Source organism: Callorhinchus milii, unplaced genomic scaffold (genome assembly GCF_018977255.1).
Source record: "Callorhinchus milii isolate IMCB2004 unplaced genomic scaffold, IMCB_Cmil_1.0 Scaffold4, whole genome shotgun sequence".
In the NCBI taxonomy this organism is placed as follows: Eukaryota; Metazoa; Chordata; class Chondrichthyes; order Chimaeriformes; family Callorhinchidae; genus Callorhinchus; species Callorhinchus milii.
In genome coordinates this window covers 37,831,334-37,854,857 of record NW_024704745.1, presented here as the reverse complement: position 1 = coordinate 37,854,857, position 23,524 = coordinate 37,831,334, and positions in this window count along the sequence as shown.

Here is a 23,524-nt window from a genome sequence, read left to right as displayed (position 1 = left end):
GCTGGATTAAAAAAAGGAGTGAGTCTACTAGGCCAAGTGAAGCAAAACAGCAGCAGGAACTATAAATGTCTAGATTTTTGAAGATTGGTGTAGTAGCATTCATTGAAGTCTTCAATCTCAGATTGTGGTTTTGAATGGAATGTACACTTGCTGCATTGCAGGATACCAACTTGACTCAATTGATGCCCTGTAAATCAGCATTGAAAGGCTGTTTACACTTTGAAATAACAGCTTTGCTAAGTGAAAATCCAAGGTAGCTGTTCACAACGTTTCCAGTGCTATCATTATTCAGAAAGCAGGGTAGTGGTGGTGGTCTGTGTATTTCAGAACACATATTCTTTGATAATATTCCAGGTATCAGGCATCTGATATAGTGCCATTTCTCGAAACATTTCAAAGCACTTCATCAGCTTTATTGTGAAGTGTAGTGACTTATGTATTTATAAGCAAACATTGCAGCCAATTAGCACACAGCAAATAATTGTTGTTAATCAAGGTACTGAATGGATTTTAGGATGTTGAGACTTTGACTTTGTCACATTTTTGGCCTAATTGGCTGCCACGTTTCGCCCACAAAATATACAGTCAATTCACTTTACAGTATATTCTATGAAGCGCTTTGAGACATCTCGAAGATGTGATAAGGCGCTGATCAAATGCAAGGATTATTATCTTTATCTCAATATTTCCAAGTTTCAGTTCTAAACTTAACCTTCACAACTCTGATCTTGTATACTCTGGTCCCGCCGCGTTGGTGTAGCTAATTATTTTTACCGGGCATGGATTTTCTATCCATTTAGTATCTGATATACAATGGTCCCTCTTCTCAAGGCTGAAGAGCCTCCTACTTCATTTAAATCAGGGACCTCCAACCGGCTGATCACTGCTAAATGGCCCTCGCACATGTGATCAAAAAGACAAGAGGAAGGAGCGATAGAACTGCAAAGTTATTTAGTCCAGTTAAAAATGAAACCAGATGCATGAAATAGTTAACACAAAAACGGAAGTAGCTGGGAACACTCAACAGGTCAGGCAGCATCTATGGAGAAAGCAAAGTGAGTCAACGTTTTGAGTCCACGACCCTTCGTCAGAACTGGGGCATATTGAGAGGGAGATGCTTTTAAGGACTAACGGGGTATGGGTGGGAGGGGGCTAGGGCAAGGAAGACAAAGGAGAAAATGGAGTAGAGGACAGGGGTTGATGGGTTAAAAGGTTGCTAATGATGCAAAACCAAGGGGGTGATTGCAACAAAGCAGGGGAATGGAAGTGTTAATACTGCAGAAAAAAGGGGGAGGAGGGGAAAGATTGCAACAAAATAGGCAGACCAGAAAGAGAAAAGGTGTGTCTGAGACCAAGATGATGTGGTAACGGTCACAGAAGAGGGGGAGGGGGAAGGTAAGCTGTTATGGTCTGAAATTGTTGAAATCAATATTGAGGCCAGAGGTCCCTAGCAGATAAATGAGGTGCTGTTCCTTGAGCTCACGCTGTGGCTCATTGGAGCAGTGTAGGAGACCATGGATGGAGAGGTCAAAGTGTGAGTGGGAGGGAGAGTTGAAATAGCAAGAAACTGGAAGTTCAGGGTTGTGCTTGCAGACAAAATGGATGTGTTCGGCAAACTCACCTGGAGATCCCATGAATTTCACTCACCATCTGGTAGAAAAGGGAAGTAACTGCAGGGAGACTGTTTAGATGAAAATGTATTTGCCAAAGCACTTCACATGAGAAATTAGATTAAGCAATTGGTATTGAGTAAATCTCGTGGCATTAGACTTGGACTTCTACAACATCAAGGAGACTGGCACATCACAAACGGTCCTCTAAAGGTTCTACCACCATCCTGAAACCAGATATCAAATAGCTGATGAGGCAAAACTGAGACTTGAGGTGACAGCTGCAGGTGGGTGAACACACGCTCATATGTCCAGAGCTTGGTATCCACCTTGATTGTTATCATTTGCCTATGATAACTCCCCTCACCCTGACCATTTCCCCCTGCTCGGGTCCTGACCCAACTGTGCAGCGCCTTGGGACGTCCTCCTGACGTGAAAGGCGCTTTATAAATGGAATCTTGTTGTTGTTGTTGTTGTTGTATGAGTCAGGTGGCTTTGAGTTCAAGCCACACATTGACTTTAAACTTATAGTCTAGACAGCCATTGCATTGGAGTGCTGGGGGAGAGCCATATTGTGAGAAGCGCTATCTTTTGCTTTACAGGCTAAACTGAGGTCTTCCTGTTCAGGTGGATGTTAAAGATCCCATGACACTATTTCAAAAAGTGAACCACAGATGACTTTTCATAATTTAAAAAAATATGGGAACTAATTGGAACTTGGAATTTTCCTTTTCACACCAAGATTTTTCCTAATTTTTTCTGTTTCTGAGATTCATCATTTTGCCAACATCCATATATATGATTTTCTTCTGCTTTCTCTGTCAGCAAGGCCCGTGAGAACGTAAGAACCCTTTATACCCTCCATATGGTCATTCCCTACACTCTCTCCAGCTCTCCCAACTCATTTCATACGTGACATATCCTAGCCCTCACTCTCTGTGATGCACAATCTCTCACCATTTGTGAAATCAGCATGTCCAATCTGTCTGCTTCCCATTCCTGCCCTTAGTCTGTCTATACGCTGCTTCCCTTCCTCTGATGCTCCCTTTCCCCTTTCCTCTATCTACTTTCACATTATCTGCTCTAATTGTGTAAACATCAACCTCCTCAGCTAGCTGAAAGATGACTGAAAATGTTTATTCTTTTGAGATAACTACAACACATCTGTCGCCATATTATTATTATTCAGTTATTAATTTGCTTTCACCTAACCAAATATTCATTACTTTCCGAGCAAACATCATATGATCCATTTCAAAATTACAATAATGTGGATATTTCCTTAATTATACCTGAAAAGAATGGCAAAACAAGACACAATATTTTTTTCTGGTCAGCCGGGTGTCTGACACATGTGGCAACCCATCACCATGCTTAAGAATATTCAAACCATGCTGACATTTCTGTGCATCCTACCTGCACGTGGAAATCCAAGCGATAAATTGTTGGAATGGAATGTGCACTCTCTCTCTCTGGAGGGACACTTCCTCCAATTCCAAAAAGTATTAGGTGTAGGTTGACAAGAGCCAAGGCTTGTGGACCTCAGAATGTGCATCGGATACTGTTGGAGACTAAGCAACTAAAACCGCTTAGCTTGTCATTGATACTGCTGTCCGGCAAGCTTTCTTGCTGCTTGTTCAGCGAGTCGGCTTGCAAGAGCTAAGTGGGACAATTTTATTAGGATGAGTAATAAAGGGAATTCTCAGAACTCTTTTTAGCAATAATACAGGTATTTCCTTCCTGTTAACTGCATGCAATAGTTCCTTAAATATATTTTAATTTGTGATCCAAAGATTGCAATTTACTCTTTGAGGTAACAAAACACCATAATGCACCATTCAAGATCAACATTTGGCATTCACACAGCTGTTGTACAGCCGAGTGCCATTAAGTCCAATAATGAATTCTTTATAAATGTTTTCTTTCTGTTTCACATTTCATTAAGCTGTAACAATGTGGTGTGCAGCATGCACATGTGCCGCCAAGTGAAAAAGAAATAAAGAACAAAGACACAAAGTCATTGAGAATTCATGAATTTCAGGAGATGAGTAGTTAACTGCTTTAGCAAGACTGTGCTTGTAAGAGGTCAGCGGATATTTATATGACCTGCCTGTGGCAAAATAACAAATCATGACACAACTGAGCTGTGCAGCATTTTATTTTGAAAATGTGGTAATTGTAACATCAGCCAAAAGTTAAGTTTATAATTTGCCTTCCTAACAAACAGAGTTTGATCATCAGTTTACCATTCAGATCTATTTCTTCAGTCACACGACAGAAGGGTAAACTTTTGGTGACAGTCACGTGATGATTTTGCCGGAAAACAATCTATAGAGTCGTTTATATACCATCGTTAAAAATCACAATCTAAACAAATAATTAAAAGATAACTATTTTTAAAAATTGTTTATAAGATAGACCACAATAATTCCATGTTCTACACAAATTAAATTCTAAATGTAACAACCTGTTCATTTTTATTTAGACAATACCATTTTGTATTATACAGGTTACATCATATTGTCAGATATATACATGGAGGGTATTGCATCAATTAGTACATTTTGGAAGCAGTATTGAGGTATGACAGGGTCAGGCTGTGTTGTACTTTCGAATGTTTTGTCACATCACAGAGCAGCTGGACAAATGGATGATGCTGATGGAAATATTTTGACATTTTCAATTTGTTGTTTTCACATTCTTAAATAATGGTATCTCAAAACAAACAGAACTTCCAAACTAAAAATCTTTGACCAAAATAGAGTAGATTCACAACCAGTTGGGAGGGGGAGGAGAGGGGGTTGCCTGGGGCTGTGGGTGGAGTTCCTGAAGCTGATGTGCTTTTGCATTCATCCATGAGTTCATCGCCTCCTGACTCGACTTTCATATGCCCTCTTGGACGGTCTCCCCAGCTTCACCCTGCACAGGATACAGCTCATCCAAAACTCCGCCCCCCACATACTCACCTGCACTAAACCCCATACCCTCATCACATCAGTTCAGGCCAGGCTCCACTGGCTCCCTACCATTGAACAGATTGATTTCAAGATCCTCACACTCGTTTTCAAATCCCTTCATGCCCTGGCACCTCCCTACCTCTCCGACCTGCTTACTCTCAAACCCACAATCTGCTGCCTCTGCTCAACTGGCTCCGGTCTTCTGCACGGCCCTCATGCCCTCCGTTCCACCATTGGCGGCCGCTCTCTCAGCCACTATGCGCTAAAACTCTGGAACACTCTTTCTGCACACCCCGCTTTGCCTCTTCCTTTCCCATCTTTAGGTCACGTTCCTGAAGACATTCCTCTTCGACTGTGCCTTCGGTCACCTACCCTACCCCTAGCTAGGGATCGTCCTCCGCTACTGTCAAGCACTATGGGACACTACCCTGCGTGAGAGGCGCAAAATAAATACAGTTTGTTAGTGCTGTGTTTGTTGTCTGTGAGCCGAACTCAGAGGCTACCCTGGAGACACAACTATTGACCCTACAAATATATGGTCAATTCACTTTACAGCATATTCTGTGAAGCACTTTGAGACGTCTGGAAGATGTGAAAAGCGCTATATCAAATGCAAGGATTATTATTATATTTGGCTTCAGATAGGGAGGTTTTCAACCACAACCACTTCTCAATTCTCAACCACAAAACCAAACTGTTGTCATTTGCCTGAACTGCACTTAGTGAAATATACGCAAAGTAACTATAAATTAAACTACTGTGCTGCATCATAAAAATGTATGTGCCTGGGTAAATCATACGCTACAGTATATTGGAAAGATTATTTTGTTTACTTTTATGATACACAATCACTGTTATAGTTGAAAAGCAAATAGATTTTCTTAATGACCTGTGCCAAGAATTTTCTAAATCCCCGTAAAATATCAGCAAGGAATAAATTAAATAAAAGATGTTTTACGATCATTGCCAAAAGTTTACAATTCTGAGATTTAAAGATAAGCGATTTGCCGATCCTGCATTCTATTTCTGCTTTGAGGTTAAAAGTTGAAGAGGCATAGCATTCCTTCACAACTAGAGTAGTTTGCCTCTGTAGACAAGCCTTTTTCCAAAGGTAAAAGCACAATGGGAAAATAATCCCACTTGAGATATTTAATGTTAAACCCAACACCTTCTCTGCTCTCACAGACTATGGTTAAAAAAACTTGGGTATGTCTACATCATGGAATCAACTTCCACATATATGTAGATGACATTGAACTCTATTTCTCTGCTTCCACCCTCGACTCCAAGACCACTGATGTCTTGACAGAGTGTCTGTCAGACATCAAGTCCTGGATAAGAGCCAAATTTCTACAGTTGAATATCAGCAAGACCAAGGCTCTCCTGATTGGCTCTGCACCTCAGGCACTGGCAGCTTCAGCATCCACGGATTCACACTCCACCTCACCAAGCCAGTCAGGAACCTAGGCATCTTGTTCGACCCTCAACTGTCCTTTCTCCCCTACATCCATACCATGAACTGCTCTGCCTTCCCCAACCTCTCTCCACCGCTGCCTCACACCTTAGGTCACCGAAACCCTCATACATGCCTTCATCACAACCAGGTTCAACTATGCCAATGCTTGTCGGCCTTCCCAATGCTTCCCTCCACCAGCTGCAGATCATCCAGAACTATACAACTCATGTCCTCTCCCACACCAGGCTCTGTGAGTGACCCCATCCTACCCACCCTCAACCAGCTCCGCTGGCTCCCCATCCCTCAGAGGATCGAGTTCAAAATTCTCATCCTCACCTTCAGGGCCCTCCATGGCCTTGCCCCCTCCTAACTCTCTGACCTCCTAACCCCTTATCAACCCGTGCTCTCTTCACTCAAGAGACTCCAGCCCCTCTTCCCCCGCCCAGTCTGCCCCACCATCGGCGGTCGGGCCTTCAGCCTCTCTGCCCCCATCCTCTGGAATTCCCCCCACATTCCCTTCACCTCGCTTGCTCCCTTTCCTCCTTCATGGAGTCCTGTAGCTCAGTAGTTAGAGCACTCGCCTTGCAAGCGAGACACCTGGGTTCAATTCCAGGCAGGGCGAAACCTTGGGTAAGTTTCCTTACTCCACACACCTAATAATAATCCCTCAAAAAAAAACAATAATAAATTGATCACTTCAATCCGTGACTGCTTGTGGGACACTGCTGTGTGCAATTGGCTGCCATGTTTCGCCCACAACCTATACAGTCAATTCACTTTACAGTGTATTCTGTGAAGCGCTTTGAGACGTCTCGAAAACATGATAAGGGGGTATATCAAATGCAAGGATTATTATTATTATCATCTATTCTTCTTAACATTTTTACAGTCTGGATTGCATAATCCTCAATCTTGTTTTCTTCAATTAACTTCTCTCCATGATTTGCATTCAGCTATACACTGCATATTTTACAGTAAATTAGTTTGGCAATAATTTTTGCTGGATACAACCTATGAAAGTCACCTTGAAGATGTGATTTCACAATGAAATTGATTTTCACTCCAACAAACATTACATTTGTAAAGCTCCTTTTATGTCGTGAGGATGTCCCAAAGCACAGGACAGTCAGGGATTTCGACCAAACAGAGGCTTGGGATTAGGAGGGCAGGAAGGGTAGGAGTAGGAAGGTGGCCGCTGAAGCGGTCGAACAGGAGCATCTTGAGACATGCCTTGAAGGAGTGGTGGCAGACGAAGGTGGGGGTGGTAGGATCATGGAGCTTGGTTGAGAGAGGATATGAGCTGTAGAGTTCTGGATGATCTGCAACTTGTGGAGGGAAGCATTGGAAAGGCCGAAAGGCAGGGAGTTGGCGTAGTCGAGCTTAGATATAATAAGTGCGTGTATGAGGGTTTTACTGGGTTTTTGATGTGGGGTAGAAAGGACAATTGAGGATCAAACAAGGTGCCAAGGTTTTGGACCTGCTCAATGAGGTGGAGTGTGCATCCATGGACAATTGCAATATAAATGTTTTTGCAGATCGTTATTCAGTTTCGGCTCATAATGGACCACCCAAGAATTTAGTCCAAGGCTTTGATAATGTTATTAAAAAGTTGAAAAATGTCCTTGGATTCCATGTACTATTACTCAAATAATAATAATATTCTGGCATTTGACTTAGTGCCATATCACATCAAAACGTCTCAAAGAGCTTCAGAGGATTTACTGTAGAGTGCATTGATAGCATTTGTAGGTGGACTTGATAGTCAATTTTGTACATAGCAATCTACCACAAACAGATAAGAGAAGTATGTTCAATTAATTGGAGGATAGTTGGCCAGGAAATTGATCTTCTGGTTGTGAATAGTGTCATAAGTTCTTTAAAGTTCACCCAAGCAAGCAGGTAGGACTTTCCTTTGATATCTCATTTGAAGGACAGCACCCCTGAATATGCCAATCATCACCATTACAGCACTGAAGTGCTAGCCTGGACTGTGAGATCAAATCTCCTGGCATAAGATTTGAGCTACAACCTTTTGATGCAATAGTGAGAGTCCTACCAACTGATTTAAATTGGCACTTGCTCTCTTATTTGCTTCGATATAAGTTAACCTGAATTGTATGTAATATCACAAAATTAAACAAGCAGAGTTTGGTTGAATAAAGCTCTTCAGCCCATTTGATCTCTTCCATAAAACCCACCCTATCATCCTTCCAATATAGTATTGAACTATTTCTTAAATGAGTCCAGCTTCCTGGCCTAAACCACACTTCTGGTAACCATTTCCAGTCATTGAAGCGCTTTGAGACTTCTTGAAGACATGATAATTCTCTATATCAAATGCAAGGATTATTTTTATTACTAATTATTTGTAATGTCTGTACTGAAATTGCCTTTGGCACTCTAAACTTGTGTCCTCTTGTGATTCAGTGTGACTCCGAATCCTCACTAGTTTCTGTTGATTTTCATGTTTGCAAATACTTCTACTTAGTTTTTAGGTTGTGTTTGCAATTTTCTTCATTTACAATTTTCAGTAATGTCATAATCATATAACAGTTATCACATCACTCGTCTGAATTTTAATATGTTTCTGCCATTCAACTGTACGGGAAAGGTGATCTCTCACTGTTAAACACTCAAGCTCATTTGAGCTGAGAAGAAAACTGTTTTATTTCTTAACAAAAAGAATGATTTGTAACAGACTTCCAAAACCAAAGGACAGACTCGTTGATGCTACGCAAATTTCATTTTCTGAAATATTACTGAAGTAAGTAATACAGTATATCTAATTACAAGTTTAAAACTGATCACATTTACATCTTCAATAAGATATTAGTTACATCTATTTAACCTTCTCTTGTGGATGTCCACTTCTATAAAAACTGCTCAAATCTCATTCTTTAAGACACAATACATTCTGAATACAGAGACGTTTAATTTGAATTCAATTGGTGAATTGTTGGAACTAGGTGGAACATTTTAAGACTGTTTTTTGCCCTTTTGGAGTTTGATTTAGCCTAGACAGAGAGATGAGAACTCCTGTACATTCTGAGACCTGTTAAAATTTCACATGAAATTAATATTGACCGACAATGATATTCCCAGCGGGTTTATCCACAGAACTGAACAACTTTTCAACTCAACACTAATTAGCAATAATTCCCAACCTCACTCACAAAGGTTATGAATGGCAGATGTAAATATGAAGATGTTATGAATGGTTTTCTGGATATCAGAGCATTGAGGGTCGATTTTATTAGTAATCTTGTGCATGAAGTAATTCGATGTAAAATAGAATATCATTCATTCTATGTGGCTCTCTTTTTGTTGTTATTCTTTTTTGAACATCCTCAGTCACTGCTGTTAGATTTTTTTTAGAAAAAAGCATTAATTTTTTTGATGAGGTTGCAGGCTGCTCATATTTCTAAATGATGTTGTTGTACCTGTTGCTGGATCACACACCTTTGAGGAAATGTGGTCAGGTTGTAAAGGAAAATAGAGATGAGCAGCCCCTGATCACAAACATGGATGCTGTGTGGATCCAGTGAAGAAGATAGAGGAATTCAAGCATTTTTCAGTTGATTATAACATTCATTTGACAATAAGGATTAGTGTACAACCCTTATATAAACTAACTGTGGAATCCTGTAGCGTATTGATTAGAGGAAGCAAGAGAGAGGACCTGGATTCGATTCCCAGCAGGGCGAAATGTTAAGCAAGTTTCCTTACTCCACACGTCTGTTTACCTAGAAGTTAGTAGGATCCTGGGTGTTAATCGATTGGGGGATTGCTTTTCCGAGGGTAATAATCCTTTTAAAAATAAATAATAATAATTTGGTCACTCAATCCATGACACGTTGTGGGACACCTCTGTGTGAAATTGACTGCCTCTTTTCACCCTTAAAATATACAGTCAATTCACTTTACAGTGTATTCTGTGAAACTTAATTTCTAAGTTGCTGGTTTTAAGGCTAAGTCCACGAGATATTCTGAGCCTCAGACTGTTTGGTGGAGTTGAATGGTGGCAGGAGAGTTTCCAAATACACAGAGTATGGGGGAAGGCTATTTTGATCTTTGAGGTTTCATGGTTCGGTGCAATCATAAAGCCATGTTGATGAGATAAATAATTGCAAGTTAAATGTAACTTGCACAAAGGGAACACAATTCTGTTAGCTATATGATACTTGAATAAAGTGGTCTAGACAGTCTCCTACTTAATTCTTTGTAATCACATGTTGGCATAAAAATTGGGCTTTTCCAGTGTTAGTCTCTAAATCTAACTACAACATCGTCCAAAAGAAATGTTTTTCCGAAAGGGTTGTGACTCTCGTTGAGCAAGATGATAATTGCTGCCTGGATGTGTTGGGCGCATTTAGAAGCTGGTTTCAATGAGAAGTGGACACGCAAACATGGACCTAGGAAATGTGTGGTGAGACAGGAAGAGAAAACTGAACTCTGGGTCTACTCTTCTGGCAACATCAGTTACTTCCTTTGTGGAAGTCTTCTAAATTCCAACTTTCTATTGGAAGTTAAATGACAAGGTACTACAATTAATTGGTTTAAATTTAATTTATAAACTGTGCCTTGCTTCTATAATGGCCCTCAATAGGACTCTGATTTGTTGTTGAAACATGCACATCTACTTCTCAAATCTTCATTTCAAAGGGACAGCCGTTGTGAGGAGACTTTACACCTGGATTTGAGCAACAGACGTCACAAGCAGCAGCGCTAGTGACTATTTTGAGGCATCAAATATTAAATGTATTTATTGGGCATATATTTAAATGGGAATATCTAGACAAGATGCCTTCAAACAAGTTAGCTGCAGGGTATAGGGAAAGGGCAGATTAAGTGTGACTAAAAGTTTTTCTCTTTAGGGAGTCAGGGCAATAAGTATGATCTCCAGTGCACGTCTCCACTTTGTTGCCTCTAACGGTTTCTCCTCCAGCCCCCGCACTGTCACGTCTGGCATCCTCCAGGGCTCTGTCCTTGGCCCTCTCCTCTTTAATATCTACATGCTCCTCCTTGGTGACATCATCCGCAGACATCGGGTCAACTTCCATATGTATGCGGATGACACCCAACTCTATCTTTATGCCTCCATCTTCAACTTCAGGACCACTGCTGTCCTGACAGGCTGCCTGTTAGATATCAAGTCCTGGATGAGGGCAAACTTCCTACAGTTGAATGTGACAAGACTGAGGCCCTCCTGATTGGCTCGTGCCAGCACCTCAGCACCTCAGGCTTTGGCAGCATCAACCTCCATGGTTGCACACTACAACTCACCAAGCCAGTCAGGAACCTAGGTGCCTTGTTCGATCCTCAACTGACTTTTCTTCTCCACATCCAAGCCATAACCCGCTCTGCCTTTCCTCACCTCCGTAACATCGCCCGACTCCACCACTACCTCACCCCTCAGGCCGCTGAAACTCTTGTCCATGCCTTCGTCACCTCCAGGCTCGACTATGCAAATGCCCTGCTTGTCGGCCTTCCCAACTCCTCCCTCCACAGGCTGCAGATAATCCAGAACTCTACAGCCCATGTCCTCTCCCGCACCAAACTCCGTGACCCATCTCCCTGACTCTCACCCAACTCCATTGGCTCCCTATCCTTCAGAAGTTCCAGTTCAAAACCCTGGTCCTCACCCACAAAGCCCTCAATGGTTTTGCCCCACCCTATCTCTGTGACCTCCTAACCCTCTACCAACCCGCCCATTCCCTCCGCTCAGCCAGCTCTAGCCTGCTCCACGTCCCCCGACCCACCCGCCCCACTATTGGTGGGAGAGCCTTCAGCCACTCTGCCCCCAACCTCTGTAACTCCATTCCCCAATCACTCTGCCTCGCCCTCTTCTTAGCCTCCTTCAAGTACTGCCTCAAAACCCTCCTCTTCGACCATGCCATTTTTCACCCCCCTTCCCCTACCCTCCCTTCTCCCCCCTGACCCCAGCTTGGGTCTGAAATACTGTACACTGTCCAGCATCTTGGGATGTCCTCCTGACGTGAACAACGCTATACAAATATAATCTTGTTGCTGTTGTTGTTAGAGGAATGAGCTATGAGCAACAACTAAACAAGCCAGGGCACTTCAGTCTTAGGAAAGAAGATGACTCGGATTGGACCTTATAGAGGTATATAATATTTTAAATAGGTTGAAAAAGTAAACCGAGATCAATACTTTAGAATATATCAAGACAGTAGTTCAAGAGACATAGGTATAGAATTGTAAAGTGCAATTTCAGGACAGATATCAGCAAGGTTTTCTTTACACAGAGAACAATCAACAGCTGAAGCAGGTTGTCAGGAAAGGTGGTAGAGGCCAGGAGGCTGGGCTCATTTTTAAAAAAAATAGCTTGATGCAGTGATGGGGGTTGGTAGAATGGTTGTTCTGGAAGGATGAGATTGGATGGCCTGAGGAGCCTTTTTCATCCAAACCAATCTTGTGGCACAGACTTGATGAACCAAATGGGCTCCCTGTGTGCCATAAATTTCTGTGGTTCTATGGGAATGATGTGGATATATGGCCTTCAGTAGTGAATGAGTTAAGATTATTTTGCGCGTTCAAAGATGAAATGGTAAGAAAGCAGGAAACAATGTGTAAACCATATGACAGGAAATCATTCCATATGATTTCACTTCAGAAATGTCCACATTAGACTTAACGGCAGGCAGTAGCCTGGTTAAAGGTCTGGTATCAGTCTGTGGAAAATGGTTTTGTTTTACAGAATTTTTTTTTCACACATCAAAGAGAACAGCAATTTCCTTGGAGCTAAACATACATACATAATTAAAAAAGCATAACAAGTGAGAAGGACAAAGAGCCGTACTACATGAATTAGCTTCATGCAAATGGCTGTTATAATTTATTACAAGTTTGAAGTTGATGAAAAAGCAAACTAAGGATGTTTCTCTTTGAAGTACTGTAGAGCCACAACAGTGTCTCAACACTAATATCACTTAGCAACATAACTGTTTCTTTTTTCTTATAGAGATAATCATTCATTTAGAATAAATATAATTAATTTGCCATTTCTGAAGGATTCCTCAGAGCAGACTGTATCTGGCATTGATCAATGTCAATAGTTTGCACATAATCAAATGCTATTACAGTTGCTGTGAGACATTATTTCTCTCATGTTTGATAGTTGCTAAAAGAGTACAGGGTTTCTTTATGTTCATAATCCAGGTTCAACAAGAGTCATTCAAAGTGGGACTAGTTGTAGAAATCTAATGATTGACCCAGTAAAGTTGACCCGTTATTTTTAGAAAGAATTGTTGCATGTTTCTAATTAGCATTTTGGAATGTGCACTGTCCTCCCAGCAGCTTGTTTGCAGATGCTACTATGCAGTTTTGGGAAAAAAAAGGTCCTTTACACTGTGCTGTTGTGTTGATTATAACACCATTAATGGAAGGGAGCTTTTCCTGCATCTGAATATGAAACATACAGTCATGAAAGGTGAAATAATTATTCTGTGAAATATTATACTTATATAATATAAGTAGAAATAAAGCATATAATGAGAAAGGCCATTTAATCATAATGATTGAAATAATGCTAAAAAAATGTGACATTTGTAACCTGAATTTGCAAACTGCAATGCCTGTAGTTAACTGGAAGTTTGTCACGCTGACCTACAGTAATCCCCAAATCAATTTACTAGTACAACTACAATAACAAAATTACATTTGTAGAGCACCTTTCACGTCGGGAGGACGTCCCGATGGGAAAGGCGCTATACAAATGTAATTTTGGCAGAAGGCCTGTCTGCCTATGGTGAGGCGGGCAAGGTAAGGTATGTGAAGCAGCCCGGAGCCGCTGAGTGGAGGGAGCGGGCAGGTTGGTAGGGGATACTTTATCAAAAACCTTTTGCGGGTTTAATTGTATTAGATCATAATACTTCGGGAGCGGAGTCAGGAGAGCGTGGGGCAGAGCCGAGGCCTAGCTGCGTATAAAGCACAGCCAGGTGAGGAGCCACTCAGTCGGGTGCGGAGTCAGGAGACTGCGGGGCGGGGTAAGTGAGGGGGCAGTGCGGGCGCGATTCATAAAATGACGTTAGCATGACGTCACAGTTAAAAAAAAATAGTGACAACAATAACATCAATGCTGCTGCCACTGCCATCCCGGCCATGACCTGAGAGGCTGAGCCTGAGGGCTGATGCTGTCCCGCTGATCGCTCGCTCCCGGTCTCTGTGTGCGCGTTTCGTCTTCTGCCCCTACCCGAGCCTCCCCCTCCACTCCAAATGTGTCTCCTCCCACCCCCCTCTATGTCTCCCATCCCACCCCCCTCTATCCACTACTCCCCCTCTGTCCTTCTCTCCCACCGCCCTCCCCGCCTTCTCTCTCTCCTCGACCCCATCACCACTTCCATCTGCTCCAGCCTGGGCATCCTCTGTCGGGCCCATCATGGCTTCCGGCACTGGCTGTCCCAGAGCAGCAACCCCAAGTGTCCAATCATTCACTCTCTCTGCTCAAACCGCCTCCTCAAGGCAAACCCAACTTCCCCTTCCCTCATACGTACCCTCCCCAACTCTCCACTCACACCACTCTCCACAGCCATCTCTCCTGTACACCCCAAAATCTTCACTGCATCACTCTCTCCTCCCTCTCCTCCCTCCCTTCCCTCCTGCAAACCCACCTGCAGTTCCCTCAAAAACGTCTGTTCCCTCTCAAATAAACCCCTCACCATCCACGACCTCATCCTGGATGAGCACCTTGACATTCTTGGGTTCCCCCAATGACCCCCATCCCCCTAGTGGTAGCCTTCCCTCCAGGTTACACCTTCCACCACACCAACCCCTGTCCAAACCAGTGTGGCGACAGGGTGGCCTTCATTTCCAAAGCCTCCCTTGGTCTTACCCCCTACTCCTCTGGCTGTTTCCCCTCCTTTGAGCACCTAACCCTCTTCCATCCCTCTCTCCCATTGAAAATCCTCCTTGCCTACAGCCCCCCTAACTCCTTCCACACAGACATCTCTACTCTCCTCTCTTCCCTCTGCTCCAAGAGCCTGCTCATAATAGACGATTTCAACCTACACCTAAATTCCACTTGCACTACTTCTGCTGACTTCACTGCCCTCCTCCTCCTCAACAACAACAACAACAAGATTACATTTATATAGCGCCTTTCATGTTGGGAGGACATCTCAAGGTGCTGGACAGTTGGGTCAGGAATTGAGCAGGGGGGAAATGGTCATTGTGAGGGAAGGAAAGGGAGGGAGCGAGGAGGGGGTAGAGAGTCGAGAGGGGAGCTGAAGGCACGGTCAAAGAGAAAGGTTTTGAGACCGGCCTTGAAGGAGGAAAGGGAGGAAGCAAAGTGAAGGCACTGGGGGATGGAGTTCCAGAGCCTAGGGGCTGAGAGGCTAAAGGCCCGGCCACCGTTGGTAGGGCGGTTAGGTCGGGGGATGTGGAGCAGACCGGAGCGAGAGGAACGGAGGGTACTGGCAGGTAGGTAGGGGGATAGTAGGTCGGAGAGGTAGGAGGGAGCAAGGCCGTGAATGGCCTTGTAGGTGAGGATGAGGATCTTGCATTCGATCCTCTGGGGGATGGGAAGCCAGTGGAGGTGAGCGAGGGTGGGAGTGATGTGGTCACGAAGCCTGGTGCGGGACACCCTTGTATTCAAATTCCTCCACTCCTCTGCACCCCCCTACCTCTCTGACCTCCTCTCTCCTCAAAACAATACCCGTTGCCTTCATTCCTCCAGATCTGGCCTCCTCCTTGTCCCCCGAGTCCTCCACTCCACCCTCGGTGGCTGTGCCTTCAACCACTACGCCCCGAGGCTCTGAAATTTCCTTCCTCACTCCCTTCGCCTCTCTCCCTCCCTTCCTATTTTCAGGTCTCTGCTGAAGACCTTTCTCTTCAACCGTACCTTTGGTCATTTTCCTCTCCCTCCCTCCTTTCAGCGCCTTGGGACGTCCTCCTGACGTGAAAGGCGCTTTATAAATGGAATCTTGTTGTGTTGTTGTTGTTGGCGCCGGGATTCGTTACTGTAAAGCGCTCTGAGTCGCCGTCCAGCGTGGATGGCACTATATAAATCCAAGTTGTTGTTGTTTTTGTTCCCACTGGCAAACTGAGAGGCCATTTTCTCATTAAAATCTATGAAATTTGTAATACGTGATTTGCCAGTCTTAAACCTTTTTTAGATTTTATTTATTAGATCATTTTAATGCCCTGCTTGCTAGATTTCCCATCTCTTCCTTCATAAGCTGCAAAAGATTACAGAATTATGCAGCCAATGACTTGCCTCACACCAGGCTCTATGAACCTTTCACCCCCATTTTTGCTCAGCTCCACTGGTTCTCCACCACCCAGCGGATTGAATATAAGTTCCTTGTTACCACTTTCAAATCCCTCCGTGTCCTCAATCCACACTATCTCTGTGCCCCATTACATTCCTAACAAGCAAACTCTTCATTTTGTTCAGTGAACACTTGCCTACTTCCCTTCTCTACCCTCTATGGTTACCCCCAGCTCGGATGCACAACAATGTCAAGCACTTTGCCATATCCTCCCAACATGAAAGGCACTATATACATGTTAATAGTCTTTTATGTTGCTGTTAATGATTGATCCCAATAGTTTTCTTAGAACTGAGGTAAGGCTGATAGCCTTGGATTATTTTAAGGTGACAAAGGGCTGAAAAAGCGCTCAAACAGAATAACTGCTGGAAAAGAGAATATTTGGAGAAAATTCTCACCCTGGCTTGCAATACTTTAGCTCTTATGAGTTCTCAGCTCAGAAGCAATATCTTGAGAGTTGAATTAACATACAGAGATTTCCCTACAGAAAACAAAGTTTCTTTTTCTTGTCTGGTAGCTACTCTTTGCAAGTACACTTTCTACCCAGAGGCTGAAATGTACCAAATTCTTTAGATTTGTACAGTGTTTCGCTGACTGCCGTTAATTGTGTGTGTGGCTTTGAAAGTTATAACCACAATTTTTTTAATAATAGTTTTATTTCCCAAATGTAATTCAATTTCCTGATTTGTAATTAATTCCGAGTTGTAATCTTTAAAATCTGTACATATGGAACTTTATCAAATGTCTTGTAAAATTCCAAATAAATTATATTTACTTATGGTTAGTCATTCATCCATGAATTCAATTACTTCCTCAAATGATTCCAGTAGGTTTTGTGAAGCAAAATCCATTGCTTCTAAATCCACAGTGAATGCTCTTTAGATGAAAATGAACAACATCTCATAAAATGCTCTCATGCATTTTTCCATCAGAGCCATTAAACAAACAGAAAGGCTGTTATTTGGGGGTAAACGTCTCATTCCACTATTGAACATCAGCTAAAATTCCCTTTTTTCAGCCTTTGGGTAGAGACACTGTGTTTAGGAAGTTCCTTAAACTATTAACCCAAGCTTCAACTCTCACTTTGTCTTGAGAATTCTAGGTTCATACATTTAGTACAGTCCTCTCTAGATACTTATTCTCAGAGTTTCTTCAGAATGCTTGCATTACTGATCGTGATATTGATTTGCTGTTGCTCAAGGCAACCATCCACCTGGCATTCCTAACTTCTGCACAAAAATAATTTTAAAAATAGCTATTGTAATTTTTACAGTGACATGCAGAGCAGTTGCAGTCAGCCAGACGTCATCAAAATCTAAAGGTGACATCTAGAATATTATTGTCACTAGTACCTCGGTTAGTCTAAGCCAACACTATTTTTCAGCTGACATCCTTCAATCTCTTTTTTTTTCCTGTTCAATGTTATGCATTAAAGGCTTCAACATGTTCATACTATGTGAAAAGTGCATATAAGTATAACTTGTTGTTGTTAATAGAGCTGTCATTACTCTCTTACACACTGATGTGTTCTTCTCCTTTGTATGTTGCTTGTTGTGTGCTCACATCTTCACTTTTCCTCATGCCATCNAAAAAACAATGGTCACTCCAATAGCAAGACATTTTATGAATGACTGGAAATGTTGATGTTTGGTTTCGAAGTAATAATAAAACATAGTTCAAATATCACTTATACTAATCATTGCTTTAAAGGCTTTAAATACCAAAATATGAGAGACTAAATAAAATTAATGCAATCTGGCCATTCACAAATTACTAAATTGTGTATTCAGTTCACAAGGTTTAATCACTCACTATTCTGTTAAATCCTTATCCGAATAATATAGAAATGAATAGAAAAATTATCCTTTTCATATACAATCTAATTTGTTCTTGTTGGCAATTGGGTGGGAAAACTCTCAACAGATTGAACATCTCATCTACATTGTCAGTCTCAACTTCTGTCTAAGATTTGAGACAGAGACTTAAAGTCTGACATTCATTACAGTACATTGTAACCAGCCTAAACCTGTCATAACTTGATATTTATAATAATAATAATAATATTTGAAGATAACTTAACATTTAAATAGCACTTACATTTTAACGAGCACAAAAGAAAAAATGCAGAAATATTTTGGAAATATTATTTTACATGAAACCAGATGAGCTGGATTTTAACCTTTATTCCTGTGGTTCTCTTGTGGCATGTGGTTCGCTTGCTTTCATGCAATTGTAACATACTAGTCCAATATCAGGCTATTTACTTATTCAGTTTAATCTCACTATTTTAAGTAACAATATAATAAAAACAAACGTTAATTGAAAATAGAAAATTATGTTCTATTATATTACTAATAGATAATGAACATAGAAAGTGATCTAATTGGACAATTGAGCATCTGTAAGATGACAATCTGTGGGCAGGACAATTTGCAAAACAGCAGTGCGTTAGGACTATAATTATATTATAGATTGAGTTGGAAGTAACAAAGACACTGTATACATCTTTGCAACATAATGAATCATTTGTTTTATTAATCCTCTCAAGCTGTCCTTTCTCCTTCATATCCGCGCCACAACTGGCACTGCCTTCCATCACCTCCGGAACATCGCCAGACTACGGCACTACCTCACCCCTCACGCTGCTGAAACTCTGGTCCACGCCTTTATCACCTCAAGGCTGGACTATGGGAACTCTCTCCTCGACGGCCTTCCCGGCACCTCCCTCCACAAGCAGCAGGTCACTCAGAACTCTGCAGCTCGTGTACTGTCCCGCACCAGGCTTCGCGACCACATCACTCCCACCCTCGCTTGCCTCCACTGGCTCCCCATCCCTACTTAGCAGTCTGCTCCACATCCCCCGCCCCAACCGCCCTACCATCAGTGGCCGGACCTTCAGCCTCTCAGCCCCTAGGCTCTGGAACTCTATCCCCCAGTGCCTTCGCCTTGCTTCCTCCCTTTCCTCCTTCAAGGCCGGTCTCAAGACCTTTCTCTTTGACCGTGCCTTCAGCTCCCCTCTCGACTCTCTACCCCCTCCTCACTCCCTCCCTCCCCTCCCCTCACCCTGACTATTTCCCCCCTGCTCGGGTCCTGACCCAACTGTACAGTGCCTTGGGACGTCCTCCCGACGTGAAAGGCGCTCTATAAATGGAATCTTGTTGTTGTTGTTAAATAAATATTGTTGTAAATTGTTAACCTAATACATTTCAAGAGCTAAAGCCCTTCATATGACCTAGAATCAAATCTCATTTGATAACATGTGGTGCACTGGTATGTGTTGTGCATAAGCAGTTGCTTTTAATATATACAGCAATTCCAGCTCAACATTTCATATATTCATGAAATCGTGTCTTTGCAATGTTGACTTGACAGTCAGTGATTTGGACACCAAAATAGTCAAGCTCACAGAGATTTATTTGTTTGCAAATCTTTATTGCGGTATTAATGATTACAAAAAAGCTATAGTTACCCATCTAGAGGACAGAAGCTACAGCAAGCAGAGCTTCTTTCATCTTCTATCTTTGTTTTTAAACCCATGTCTGATCTGACTTCAGGCTCGTGAGTGTCCAATATCTATACGTATACACAAACAAGCTTTTGCAACCTTTCCTTCAACTCTAACCACAAGACCATCTGGTTTGTCTTACAGATATTATTTCCTTTTACTCCTCACCTAAGAAATACTAACTCATTTGAACATTCCTTCTCCACATGATTACATTGGAAAAGCACTGCAAGTCCACCTAAATAATATATACAGACACCACTTCCTCGTCTTACCTCTCTTATAAGACAAGGACCATCTAGTTACACATCCTTTACTCCAGATAAAGCAAGGACATTAGATAAGGAAAAGACAGACATTACTTATTTCTAGCAAGGTTATAAAAATTATATGAGTACAATCATCAACAAAATTTCACTTAAATGTACAGCAGCACGAATTTTCAGCACTTTTCCATATCAGATTTTGTAAATTCAAAGAAAATGCAGCCACAGGCGCAGGAAGATGGTAATCTTTTAGACTGCCTTCTCCCTGCCTTCAGCAAGCAAATTGTATACATTGACAAGAAGAAGCAAGTATTGGTAAACTTCACAAACTTTATTGCAGCAAAATTTCTCTGATTAGTATTTTGGTTTTATAGTAACCAGTCAATGAATGTATTAGTCAGACNTTTTTTTTAACTGACACACAAGGCTCCATATGTATTTTGCATATTGCATTGGAATTCTGCTTGAGGACTGAAGTTGTTTATGCATTTTAGTGGTATCGATCCGTGCTTGCTGTCTATCTGTATGTCAGTTAAATTAACATGGGAGGTGTAGTCAGCAATCCATCCTATTGGAGTTATTCTCTGTTTGTAAATTTATTGTCCTTTGGCACTGAGCACATATTATCCTCCCTGTGTTGATAAACCTTCAAAAATGTGCATTTATAAGGATGAAAAATGTGATGTTTCATGACAGATTAATTGTAATTGTGCGCATTTCGCCCACAAATATACGGTCAATTCACTTTAGAGTATATTCTGTGAAGCGCTTTGAGACGTCCAGAAGATGTGAAAAGTACTATATCAAATGCAAGGATTATTATTATTATTAATAATTATCACTGTTGAGAAACTGTGGAATATCAGACAGTACTTGTTGAATAGTTTCAGAACGGAGCACCTTCCTCTCCCCCCACCAATCTCACAGCAAATACCATCAACCTCTCATTCACACTTTTGTTACCTCACTCCTTGTCTTTTCAAATGCACTCCTCACTGGTATCCCTAGTTCTATCAGGCACAACGTTCAGCTAATCTGAAATTTCACTGCCACCCTCCAGCCTTACACATACCAAATTCGGCATTCTCATCATCCCAATTCTCATCACTCCTAATAGATTGGCTTCATGGTCCTAAACCTTATCTAAGAAACACTTCATAACTAACACAACCTTATTCCTGCGATCTTCTTCTACCCCACTTCTCTGCTCACTCCTTCCACTCATCTGACTCGGCCTTGCTGCATGTCTTCCAATACCTTTGAGTCACCATGAGTGGCTGAGGCTTCAGCTGCTATGTCCTAATCTCTGAAACCCCCTCCATCTACCATCAGTCTCTCTGTCTTTAAACACTTTTAAAAATGTTTTTCTTTGACTGTCTGTAAGTGCAACAAGACGCTACCCTGCATGAAGTGGTACCATATGGTATTATGTTAATGCAAGTTTTTGTAATCGTTGTTGTTGTGTATCGTCACCTTTTCCTTCCTCCATTTCCCTCTTCCTTCTCCATTCCTCGGGGTCCAATGCCATTATTGTGAAGTGCTCAGATGATATCCTACACCAATACTGTTATATAAATGTTGGTTGTGATTGTGCACCTCTTTAACTGATAGCTCAAATTATACTGAAGGAGAAAAGAACACTAACATCCTGTTAATTTGTTTTTAACAGTGTTGCATCTTTCTCTGTGATAAGCATCTAAATCCTTTGACATTTCATTTACTTTCTGCTGGTACTGTAATGAATAATTTGAACACAATTGTTGCTGTTTAATCACATGGTTAAAGGAGTGTCACTCGTATTTAAGTCTACTTCAATCATAACTCACAGTATGTATTGAGTCAGAGGATCTTTCATAAAAAAAGGTTGCTTGGCATAATTTAGCCAGAACCACCCTTCTTAATAATGGGTTTCATTGTATATTCCAGTCCTGGCTGCAGTATGAGTGAGGCTTAAGTGCCAGCACTGGTTTTAAATGTTGCTAAAGGTGCAGCCATCGCTTTTACATTTAAAAGTTCTGCAGTTTCTATTTCTCATACATAAATCACTATCATGCAAGCTGTTCAAATATCAGGAGACTTTCCTCCTGTCTTTTTCTCCAAGTCTACTCTTGCTATTTTAGATACTGTCAATCAATCAAATAACCTAACTTAAAGCTCTTAGACATAGAAATGCGTAGAACCTAATCGCACGGAAATGGGCCATTTGGCCCAAGTAGTTCATACCAGTGATTGTATAATTTACATCTGTACATATTATGGTTTGAGTATTCCAATATATTTCCTGTTCTCTTCCATGTATCCAAAAGAACGGCATGCAAATCTGTTTCCTGGAGCTATATTCAGCTAATTTATAATTTGTATTAATATTTTAAAGTGAAAATAGGCTGAAATAGTATGGAGAGTAAGAGTACTAGACTATAAGATATGTACCATGTACCATGACAAGCACTAATAAATGCAAAGTGAAATTTATTTTTATTTAATTTATTTTTCATTTTAAAAAATCTAGCAAATATATTCTATAACTGTTTTGAGAACCATAAAATACTATTATTAAAAAAATCCATCATATGCAGCATTGTGAATCATGTGCTATATATAGAGTATAATTGAGGAGTTATAGAAATAGTGACTCAGTGTATCAGAGTGCCACAGTGAGAGGCTCACGATCTTTGAAAGCAATATGAACAAAAGAGAGCAATAAATAAAATGAAAAAAATCTATATGTTAACAGATCATAAGTTCTATTGACTTATACTGTATCTATTCTGAGCAGAATCTCACATTTGGTTGAAATTAATTTAATATATCTACAGATCAACATAAAAACAATTCATTTTTTTAAACTAACAATTTATTTCACTTTATAATTCTGTAATTTTGTGTCCCAAGAGTCTTGTCAATCTTGATTTAGCCTGGACAGTTCACAGTTCAGTACATTTCACATAATTGTTTTTTATAGCTTGATACACGGTAACCATGTTAGAACATCCCTCTTTCTCCCATTGAGCATCAATTTGCTTATAATCCGAGTCTACCGTAGACCCGCATTAACAAAAGCACAGGACATCTAGCGTCTGGTGCTGACTCACACCCCGTGCTAATCAATGTCTGACATCTGGGTCATCATGGTATGAATGATGCCACTTCCTCTATGCTGAGCGTTGTGGATTGGAAGGTTTGTTGGTGTCATTTCCTGTGTGTTGCACCCCTGTGCATTGGATTGTGTTGCTGATGTCACTTCCCACTGTGTTTGCATGCTAAGCACAGCAGCAATGATAATGTTACTTCATGAAGTTTATTGCTATGTTTTCTGTTTGTGATATTTTCTGTGAATAGATCACACACAAGGTTGTACTGTAATTGGAATTCAACACAATTGTTGAAATAAGTTTTGTTTAAATGATTTACTTGCATACATTGTTGTATTTGTTGTATTCC